Source organism: Chenopodium album, chromosome 16, assembly GCF_948465745.1.
Source record: "Chenopodium album chromosome 16, dcCheAlbu1.1, whole genome shotgun sequence".
Lineage (NCBI taxonomy): Eukaryota > Viridiplantae > Streptophyta > Magnoliopsida > Caryophyllales > Amaranthaceae > Chenopodium > Chenopodium album.
In genome coordinates this window covers 13,188,714-13,199,373 of record NC_137849.1, presented here as the reverse complement: position 1 = coordinate 13,199,373, position 10,660 = coordinate 13,188,714, and the positions used below count along the sequence as shown (strand labels likewise).

Sequence of the window (10,660 nt, the reverse complement as noted above, 5' to 3'; positions counted from 1 at the left end):
ACCTCGCGCGCGATCCGATTGGTGGAACGAAATAGTTTTTGATAGTAATCTCTACCTTATAAAAAGTACAAGATTACTCTTATAAATAGTGTTATGCCAATTATACCCTTTAAAATGTATATTTCCTACCTTATAAAAAGTACAAGATTACTTTTATAAATAGTGTTATGCCAATTATACCTTTTAAAATGTATATTTACATATATATACCTTCATTATTATGTACAAGTGTTTAAATGAATATTGTTTTGACAATTATACCATCTAAAATGTTTATTTACTTATTTGCCCTCATTAATGATAATTACCTTTTTTTTTACGGGAATTACCTTTTTATTTTAACTCTTAAGAATAATGTGTGAATATTTATACCGTACCCCTAAATATATGCTGCCAATAACTAAAATTTGTGATGTAAAGTCAAACCAAAAGAAATTCCAGATATGACTAACTATGTGCGCGCAACACGCGCGTTAGCTACCCTAATTAAGGTAAATGTGTAATTAATTTGTTTACTTTTTACATAGTATTCATTTTCCCTCAATCCATAAAAGTGAGTAGTCCATTTATTGTTCATTTCTATTACTGTAGTTTAGTGGCAGTGTAATACCATTTTTGCCCTCTGCTTTTTTTTTTTTTTTTTTTTTTTTTGGGTGAGCTCTTACGTGGCTTGGTTTGCTTCTATGAGAATGTCTCCTTTTCCTCCTGGTTTTCCTCCGTTCCATACATTTTACTTTTCAGAAAATCATTCCCACAAAGGAGAAATTGTTCAAGCTCAAACTTCATCAATTTAATGGCGAATTTTGATTCTATCAGAGTCTTCTGTGAATCCATTTTGAAAACTCTGAGTTTTTACTCTCTAACTCATCCTCACTTTCTTTCTCCTCTCTTATGAAGGCGACAACGACTGTTCAACTTTAGTCTAGCTTAGATCTCGTGAAGATTTATTCAAAAGTTGTATGCTTTTTACGAGCCAACGAGTAGCTGTTAGTCCTCCAAAGGTGATTCCTTTTTCTTCATTTTTTTTTCGCTTTTAATTTTATTAGGGTTTTGATTCAATAATAAAAATTTGAATTTTGGTATTTTTTCGGGTTTAGTGTTCAATTAATTTGAACTAGAGGAATTCCAGGTTAGCATTTCTTTCATTTTTTTTTTAATAAAAACTTGTGTTTTAGTAGATTGATTTTCACTGATTTAATAATCAATATGACCCTTTTTCATTCACTTTTTGGCTATTCTGTTTAAATTAGTAACCTGTTGTAATTTTTGTGTGGGTATGTGAACTGAGCATTTTCTATAGTAACTTGTTGCAAATTATCAGCGAACTTGCTTTGGTGTATTTTCCTTATTCTTATTCTGCTTGTAGTTTTAAATCAAAAGGTGTGGGTTAATTATTGGAGTTATCTTGTTGCTTTAAAAGAAGGGATTTTTTTGGCCTGAGGTTTGTTGTGTTTAATTAGATAATTGGAGTTATAGGTGTTAAATTTTGTTTAAATTGAAAGGGTTTCTATATTTGTTTGTTGAAGTTTAAAAATTTGTTGTTTACAAACAGGATGAACTGTTTATTAGTTGATTTTGGGGCATAAATTCTAGAAATTTTACCATTTTGATAACAATAGTCAATTAAAGGGGATAACTTTATGATCTTATTCTTCAGTTTGTTTCATCTTTTAAAACTTAATTATGCGCTTTTGAAATGGGGATGGCCGATACCCTCCTCTTATATTAAAATAATGCAAGTGAAGATGAGGTTTTGTACACCCAAATCCAATAGCCGAGAAAGATCATGTGCTTCAAAAGGAACTGAGGGGCTATGTTATTCGGACTCTCCGTTTCACCTCACGTACAAATATGGTTCGCCTTAAAGAAGGCGAGGGAAGGAAGAGGATGTTATTATGTCCCTTCACACCATAACAATACAAGAACAACATATTTGTAAAGGTTATTACATCTCATCGCACCTCTCATTCTCTGTTAGATAGAATTTAGAATGCTTTATATTTTAGTCTTCTGGATTCTCTCTGCCCATGATGCTTGTGATGGAAACATATGGTGGTAGTTTAGTCTCATACATAATAGGTCAGCCGTATGCTCCAAGTTGGACTGACCACATTCTTTTTTAAAACTAGTTAGTTTTCCAAACTGCCACATTAAAAACCTTTATTTGATCTTAACCCTCCAAATGGTTTGTTGAAGATATTGCTGAATGGTTTCTTTGTCGATTGCATTCTAAGTTCTAGGGATTATATCTATCTTTGAGTCTTAAATCTTAGGCTAACTGATTTTAATTCTATATGCAGCACCAAGAGTCTCAAGTTGGTAATGGCAACAAGTACAAAGCGGGCTCTGATTTCATGAGAAATGTGGCTCCTCTACGATCTTGTATGTTGTAGACTTTGCTTTTCGTTTAGGCTAATAACAACCTTTTCCTTTTTAGTTAATACTGGTTCTGTTCTGTATATCCTACCAAGTTAATGTGTAGATGATGTTTCTGACTTTCATATTTCACTCTCATGGTTGAAGGGTCAAAGAAAAGGCCAAGTACGAATTATCAATGTCCAGTCTAAAATCGTCAAAGAAATTTTCACCGTCCGGTCATAGTAACATAGGGGTATTTTAAATTATTCTCATGGTGTTGATATGTTGCCTGAATTTTGGTGTTTTCTCTCAATTTAATAGATGACAATTCATTTTTTTCACTTGATGAATCTTGTTTTAACTTTTATTACTCAATCACTTTGTAGGCTAATTTTGTTGGAGAGAAAATTAGTGAAGGAACTAATATAACCAGAAGGGAAGCCCAGCAACGTTGTGTAGAAGCTGCTTTGATGAAATTGGCTGGTAAGGTTACCTAAAAATTAACTTCGATCTTTGTTTTGGTATTATATGTCATTTTGTTCTCTGCCTCTATGGATTCCTTAATATGTGAGACATATCAACAAGCTTGGCTTCAATGCTACAATAACATATTCTTTATGGAGATACTGTCTCAAAATGCTACTCCCTGCCTTTCCAGTATGGAGATGATGTTCTATTCCTATGAAACAAAGCAGTGTTGGGCTGTAGGGGATCCTCAAATACCTTTTTACTGGTGCTAAAGCCTATCTACTCGCCACACTATCAAGGAATTAATGGAAATCTAAAAAAAGCCCCCAAATTTGGCGTGAGGAAGAAGCTCTTCACTTCAAAAACCCTCCAACAGACAAACAGTACTAATTTTCTCTCTTCCTCTCTATTTCTTTCTTTACATTAATTAACAGGTACTCATTCTTTAATTTTCTATTATTTTATTCAAATTCAAGTACAAGCAAGAAGTATTAAACCCCAAAAAGAAAGACCTTGAATCTGCTAATCTTCCTAGAAATGTGTAAGCTTCCTAAATTCTTCAATTTATTTAGTGTTATTCAACACTACAACAAATCATCACTTGTGCCACGAATTATGCCACGGGAATTCAAAATTCGTGGCATGATCTCATCTAGCCACGGGAAAAATGAACAGTAACATAAAACCTAAATAAGAAGAAATTTTTATGCCACGGGTAATTATTTTCCCGTGGCAAGTATACGCTTATGCCACGAGTAGTTTTTTTCCCGTGGCAAACTTTACACTTGTGCCATGAGTAATAATTCTCCTGTGGTAAACATCTTGAAAAATATATAACTGGTGTTGCATGCACCGACTTTATAACCGATGCATATTGAGTTGTAACGAGAAAATTTTTAATTAGTATATGTTTGATAACCAATTTTTTTTTTTCTTCTAACTATCATCGTTAATCCTATACTTTTATTATTTATCAAGCGTAATATTAATTATAAATTTTATAATTCCTATATATTTCAATTAAACATAACTTAATTTAAACCTAAGGTAAAGTTAAAAAATTTTGCCTACCAATTTTTTTTTATTGTAACTTTCCATATTCACCGATCACCTCACCATTGTGATCCATCTTTCCCATTATCACACTTTAGTCACTTACACTCAAAAACTAGATTGATGATTAATTGTAATGTAATACATAATGGTTCTCTAGCTTGATACTAGGGTTGTTCAAATCTGGGTACCTGGGTTTTAGTTGATACTAGGGTTGTTCAAATCTGGGTATCCAGGTTTGCGGGTACCCGAAAACCCGGGTACTCGAGATTGCGGGTAGTTAGAAATTGGCCCATGACCCAACCCGAAAAACCGGGTACCCGATCCGGTCATAGGGTACTTAATTTAATGTATAAGATTGTATTTTTGTGAAAAAGGTTTATATATATATATATATATATATATATATATACATAAAACTTATATAAAAGCAAATAACATTACAACTTTCTTATTAGTATAATTTAATATTGAATAAGTTATACAACAGTTGATACCCATTTTTTATCCTTTTAGTTTTATTTTTATGTTAGGAGGGATATGTTCATTTTTTTTTGACAGAAAACAGTGTTATTTTATTAAGCATTAAAGGAGCTTAAATCAGCTCTTACAGTATCAAAAACACTACTTGGAGCATCTTAGGAGGGATTTGTTCATATGTTTGCATTTCTTTCAAACAATAATAAAAAAAAAAAAAAAAAAAAAAAAAAAAATTGCCCTCAAATTAAACAAAGGCCCTTAAATAAAAGAGACGTCAGTTGCTCCTCAAACCTTTATATACGAGTAGTTTTTTTTGAAAGAAACGCAGTGGAGCGGCATTTTACGAGTAGTTTTTACTCCAAAAACTTTATTGAAAGACTCCTTCACGCCTTCACTTTATAATGCTCTGATCCACCGCCGCACAGCCGCACCACTGCACTCATTACTGCACCTTTGACTACCGCGCTCCACCACTACTCTTTTAGGTTAGCTTTCGAACTTCTCTTCTGCTACAATAATTTGGATCTTATTCAATTAAACTAACTGTAGACATAATTTAATCGGTTTATTCAATTGATTCATCGATTGTAGTACTAATTCGACCGATTATTCCATCTTTTTGTACAATTAAATTGTTTTATTCAATCGATTTATTAAATCTTTGTATTCAATTTTATCGTTTTATTCAATTAATTCAATTGTTTTATTAAATCGCTTTATTTAATTAAATCGTAGTAATGATTCAATCATTATATTTACTACGTAATTGAATTGTTGGAATAATTCAATCGATTGAATTGAATATTAGGTAAGTTAAAAGAAACTTTAAAGGTCTAATTTTGGGGAAATAATTCAATCGAATTTTTTTCAGTTCAACCAAATTGCAATATGTAATTTAAATCTAATTACACTTCATTTATTCAATTTTTTATTTTAAATCAAAATAATTTTTCCCAAATTAATCATACATGTCAAATTTAGAACCCTAATTAGATAAATAAAGTGGGGTAAGGGAATCAATTTCTGTTAGATTATTGCTTTGATGATTGTGTATGCAGGTCTTCTGTTAATTTCAAGTACTCTTCAAGTTATTTTTGGAATATTGCTTTGCTTTGCTCTACTTGGTAGTCATTTTGTGAATGTCCTTTAATGCTGGTTCTAGTGATGTATAATTGTTCTGATCTAGCTTTGATAAGGCATTCTTTTTAGTATGCATTAATTTTAATTTTGAGGAACATTTGCTACAAAATATAAGGGAGATTTTTCCCTGTGAAGTTCTGATTAGTAGTGTGACTAGCAATTAATCTATTTTTTTTTTTTTTTTTTAAAATCTTTTTCCCCTTTTGGATGCTATTGCCCTTGTGCCTCCCTTGCCTGCACCCTTAGTATCTTTTCCCTCCTTACAGGATGCTGCTACCTTTCTCCGTCCGCTGCTTGCTACCCTGTGGTCTTCCCATTGTTGCTGCTTCTTGACTCAGACTTAATTAGTGATTTTTTTCCTTCTCTTTTCATTACCGAATGAATATTGCTAATTCATAACATTTTCACAACTAATGAAGCCAGGCTAGCCATTGCAGCTATTGTTGCTAATGTAGCTGATGCTAATGATGCATCTTTTGCTGTCGCTGTAAATGTTGTTGTCTTTGTTATAGATCCTTTATTAGTTGCATTAAGAGCTACAGTTGTTAATCTGATGGGCTAACACTATATTTTCTTGATGTTTTAGGACTTTGGTGAATAGTCGGAAGGGCTCAATGTCGTTCATTAGCACATCAATTTTCATTAAAATGCTCACATATGGGATCCCCTATTTAGGCTAGATTGGTTTGACGCTCTGAACAACAACAGCAACAAACTGATGCGTTCTTGCCTTGTCAATTGCAGTCTTGAAGCACCTTAGATTATGTTATGTTATAAGTAGAAGACATGAACATAATTATAGATTGTAATAATCTAGTTTTTAGTGTATTATAAACTCAAATAACATAAATTTTGTAACTTCTTTGTATATATGTATGTGCTTCTGTATGAACTATTTTTTTCTTATAATAAATACAAAATTTGTTTATTTTGAGCCTTATTAGTCATGGTAACAAAGTTTGTTAGCCACAATAGAATTTGAAGCAAAGAATCTTAGTAGCTATGATAATATTAGTGGCAAGAAAAATTATTAGCGACGGTAGAATTTGCGGCAAATAACTTTTTAGCCACGGTAGAATATGTGGCAAATACTTTATCAGCCACGTTAATATTCGTGGCATGAGAACTTCTTTGCCATGTGAATACTTGTGGCATAAATATCAAAAGTTGCCACGACATCCATATTCCCGTGGCAAATTTCTAGCCACGGGTGTAAATTTTGAAATTCCCGTGACTAAATTGCATAGTCACGGGAATTTTAAACTTGTGTCACAATTTTACTTGTGGCACAAGGGTCAATTTGTTGTAAGCAGTTATAAGTATTGGGTTTAAACGAATTATATGTTAATTTGATTCAATTTGTTGTTTTTGTGGGTGTGAATCAGGCCTAATGTATTTTTCAAGTATGATACTGCTTTGGGACCGCCTTATTGGGTTATAGTTGATACCATAAGAAAATCTTCAACTGGTAACAAAAGTGAAATCGGAAGCTACTGGTAAACCAAGCGAAATTTGCTGCCAAGTCTTTGTTCTATTGTTGGTCTAAGATACGAGCCTACGAGTAGCAAGGTAATTCCCGTCTTTTTTCCGGTGTTAATTTTGTTAAGGTACTGGATGAACAATTAAAATTAAAATTGTGTGTGTGTGTTTTTTTTTCTCCCGGGGTTTAATTTTCAATTACTTTGAACTAATAAATTCCAGGTTAGCATTTTTCCCATATTTGTGAGAAAAAAATTGGGCGGGGGATGGAGTTGTGGCATTATCACGCAAGCTAATAGGGGCCACATATCCTCTTCAAGCTGAAGCTGGAACTATTAGAGGAGATCTTGTTTTTCAAATAATGGGTATGATCACTACTTTTTTAAACTTAAATGGGTATTTTTTTTTTTTTTTTTTAGTTTTGAATTTGAGTAGTTATTTTGAAAAATTGCTGAATTCCCATTCTAGGGTTTATTTGTATTAAGTAATTTGTGAGTTTAAGATGTTTTAGGGTGTGAAAATATTGTTAGATTATAAAAATTTCTTAGGAATGTACTATTTCTCAGAAATTTATAGTGGGGTTGGGTGCAGATGATTGATCCATATTAGACAATGGTTCCATTGTTGCTAGCTTACTACTATGCAACTCATCCAATAGCAACTTGTAATATGTGGATGTCCATGATAGTTATTATGTTAACATTTTTATGGAGTTTAAGGCTTTCTCATAACTATATTCGCCGCAAAAATTGGCAATGGGGTGCTAGGGAGGACTGGTGTTTCACTGATATGCACCAGCATTATGGCAAAAATTGGCAACGGGTCTCCTTTTTGCCATTTACTTTTCTTTTAAGATGTTTATATTAAGAAAAGTTGCTCTGATGCAAAAAAATTTATGTTCAAGTTGGTCCCGTGATTGGGGGATGAATTTAAGTGTTTTATATCAGTTGTGTGATCTTAAGAAAATGTGGAAGTATGATTGAATTATGTTAGGTTGTCTGAAGATCTGATACATTTCACAAAGGGTTGTTGAAATGTAGCATGCTTTTAACAGTTTACACTGATTTTGGTTCTTCGTTTATTTTTCGTGAGGTTATTGTGTGATTGGTTTGTCTGATTTCAATTTTTGTTTTTGTTAATGGTCTGATGAACCATAATTTATGACTTCTATTTCCATCCTATCAGAGTTTCAAATTCTCCCCCACCCTTCTCTTCCCTAATTCACACACCCTAACTACGGCAGTGGATAATGAATGCTTGAATTTCTTTCTACGATACATGTGAATTCTTTTTGTAGATATCATCTACTGGAGAAGTCAAGAAGCACTGAAATTAGGTGGGTTCTTTCATAATTAATTGTGACTTTCTTCAATTGCTTAATTTAAGCTTTTGTTTTTTCTCAGATTTTAAATAACGATTTAGATTTATGGGTTTAGTTCTTCTTAGGGTTTAGTTAAGGTGAGTTATAATTTTTTGGAGAGAATTTTTACAAAAAAAAAGTTAGAGAGTAAATAATTTAGCGATGATGATGTAGATTTGGAGGCTCCTAATAATCAGCATTTTTGGTGTTTATTCTAAGCTTCATTAATGGTGACACAGATCAATCTGATGGTTAGATTTTTTTTTTTTTTTTTTCTTTCACTCTAATTTTGTTTTTATCTTCTTTTATACTGGTTTTGTTCATATGAGTTGTTGATTTTGAATTTTAGATTGAGTTGGTTCCTGGGTTTTGAAATTTTAATCGATTCTTAGCTGCTGATTCACTGATTTAAACTTTTTATTAAATAAGCAAAACTACAAAAAAAAAAAAAAAGATGCGTTTTGTAAAATAAAAATAGCACATCTATTAAATGTCAGATTAGTCTGATGAGCGTCGTTTATAGCGCTCAAAAGAATAAGATTTAGGTTCATTTTCTCTATTTTCTTTCATCATTTTCATATAATTCTCTTAGCTTTATTTGATTTTCCATTTTTATAATTCACTTTGATTCTCGATTAGTTTTTACGAGTTTTTCATATTTTTAGTTGATAATTCATAGTTTTAGTTTTAGTTTCACTTTGTTATACTTTTTCTCTTTGTTTTATTTGTGTTTTGTAGGTGAATAATCAAGTCGATTTGCTCGTTTTGGGACTGCTTTGTTCGCGGGCATTATCTCGAGTGCACTGATGATGGGGATGCTCGGGAGCGCGGAGTTTGATCAAGCAAGCGAAGGAGCCAAGGCCTCGTGCACCACACAGGGGTGCGCGCGCGCGGCACAGGGGTGCATGCGCACAGACCCAGCTGTGCGCGCGCGGCTGGTCTGTGCGTGCGCACGGCCTGTGTGGGAATACGAGAAGAATAAAGTAGAGGCCTATTTAGGGCAGGTTCAATCTCTTTTAGGTTGGATTTGTACCTTCATCCCCGAACCCTATTTGGTTCAAGACCTTTTGGAGTTGACGATCTCATGGATCGTTAAGGGGTGTAATATTCACCTTGTGAACGGTTTACAAGTTCCTAAAACTTGTTGGCGACTCTTTTGCTCTAGCTTCCTTCCCTTTGGACGCCACCATGCTTAAGTGTATGATCACAGTGGGGTTCAAGCTTGGGGTTAATGGCTTGAAATATTCCCTACAGGTATGCAATGGGCTTTGGTCAGAAATGGTCCAACTACTGGACGCCCAAATTTTCGCTTGGACTAGTTTGTCCAAATAAAGAGTATTATGAGGTGTCCAAGTTTCCAATACATTTATCGGTTTTATTTAAGGTTTCTTATAAATAACTGTAATGGGTACCAAGAAAGGGGTCATAGAATTTGCTCCATTCTATAACTGTAGAAGGAGGCATTGCTCCCTGAACATGAATTTGATCACCCAAGCTATGTACACAAATTAAGTATTCACATATTTCCGGAAGGTTTGTGTGATTTATCATCTAAAATACAGGAAATATCATAGTTTCTAAGCACTTGATGCATTGTATAAGTGTAAAGTAGTATTTGTATTACAACACCTGCGATTTAGGGTCACCCACGCTGGTGTTGCATTTTTAATTCCCACTTGAACCTTCAGCTCCGCCCTTGCGTCTCCTTTCTCTTGAATACAAGGTTGCCATTGACACCTCCTATATACAAGGACAGCAAAAGCGTGTCAATGATTGAATCTGTAATAAATCTTTCTCTAGTTTTGCTTTATCATAAGACTCACAACGTAAACTGATTTTAAGGATGGAGCCTCCGGGACCCTAGCCTACTGTAGACACCCAAATGTGCCTCTCCAAAACCAAACCCAGTGATGAATAACTTTTGCGTCGAATGATAATCGAACGAAGTGAAAGTGTGAAAAGTCAAGTGTTGCGGTTGGTTTTTATTAAAATTCTTTCTTTCTGATTTCGAAAACAACTCTATTTTATGAAAACAGTCAATCCAGTTTAGTTTGGTCCACGACAAGGGTCCAACAATAGTGTAGTTGGATGGGGATTGTAAAGAGCTTTCCAACGACATATTATAAGCCCAATTCCGATGAATAATGAGGAAGTTATGGCCAAAATACTAAATTTGGCCCGGTTTGATCTTTACATGCGGCCCAATGATCTAGGGAAGGGCCCAATGTTAATTATTATTCTTAAAGTTATTAGAATTAATTATAGTCTTCTAGAATTCTCTAGAAGGTTCTCTTTAATCCTAATAGAATTAGAATTAATAAT

The 10,660-nt window shown here is 33.5% G+C and overlaps 2 long non-coding RNA genes across 11 annotated transcripts; both read left to right on the top strand.

Moving 5' to 3' along the window:
• The first annotated feature begins 648 nt into the window (after positions 1 to 648).
• Positions 649 to 6,433, top strand: LOC145586245 (uncharacterized). Of its 9 annotated transcripts, none has more exons than XR_014100852.1 (6): positions 649 to 1,941; positions 2,301 to 2,382; positions 2,745 to 2,841; positions 3,017 to 3,209; positions 3,303 to 4,844; positions 6,086 to 6,433. It is a non-coding gene; the product is annotated as an uncharacterized LOC145586245 (long non-coding RNA). The 9 variants fall into 9 exon arrangements; XR_014100854.1 differs by lacking the exon at positions 3,303 to 4,844 and adding an exon at positions 5,766 to 5,846 and having other exon boundaries at positions 656 to 1,941; XR_014100853.1 differs by having other exon boundaries at positions 656 to 1,941; positions 3,303 to 3,367.
• A 431-nt stretch (positions 6,434 to 6,864) lies between these two features.
• Positions 6,865 to 9,972, top strand: LOC145584933 (uncharacterized). 2 transcript variants are annotated; one of them, XR_014100453.1, is made up of 4 exons: positions 6,865 to 7,068; positions 7,201 to 7,343; positions 8,164 to 8,314; positions 9,077 to 9,972. It is a non-coding gene; the product is annotated as an uncharacterized LOC145584933 (long non-coding RNA). The 2 variants fall into 2 exon arrangements; XR_014100452.1 differs by having other exon boundaries at positions 7,201 to 8,314.
• Positions 9,973 to 10,660: the final 688 nt, after the last annotated feature.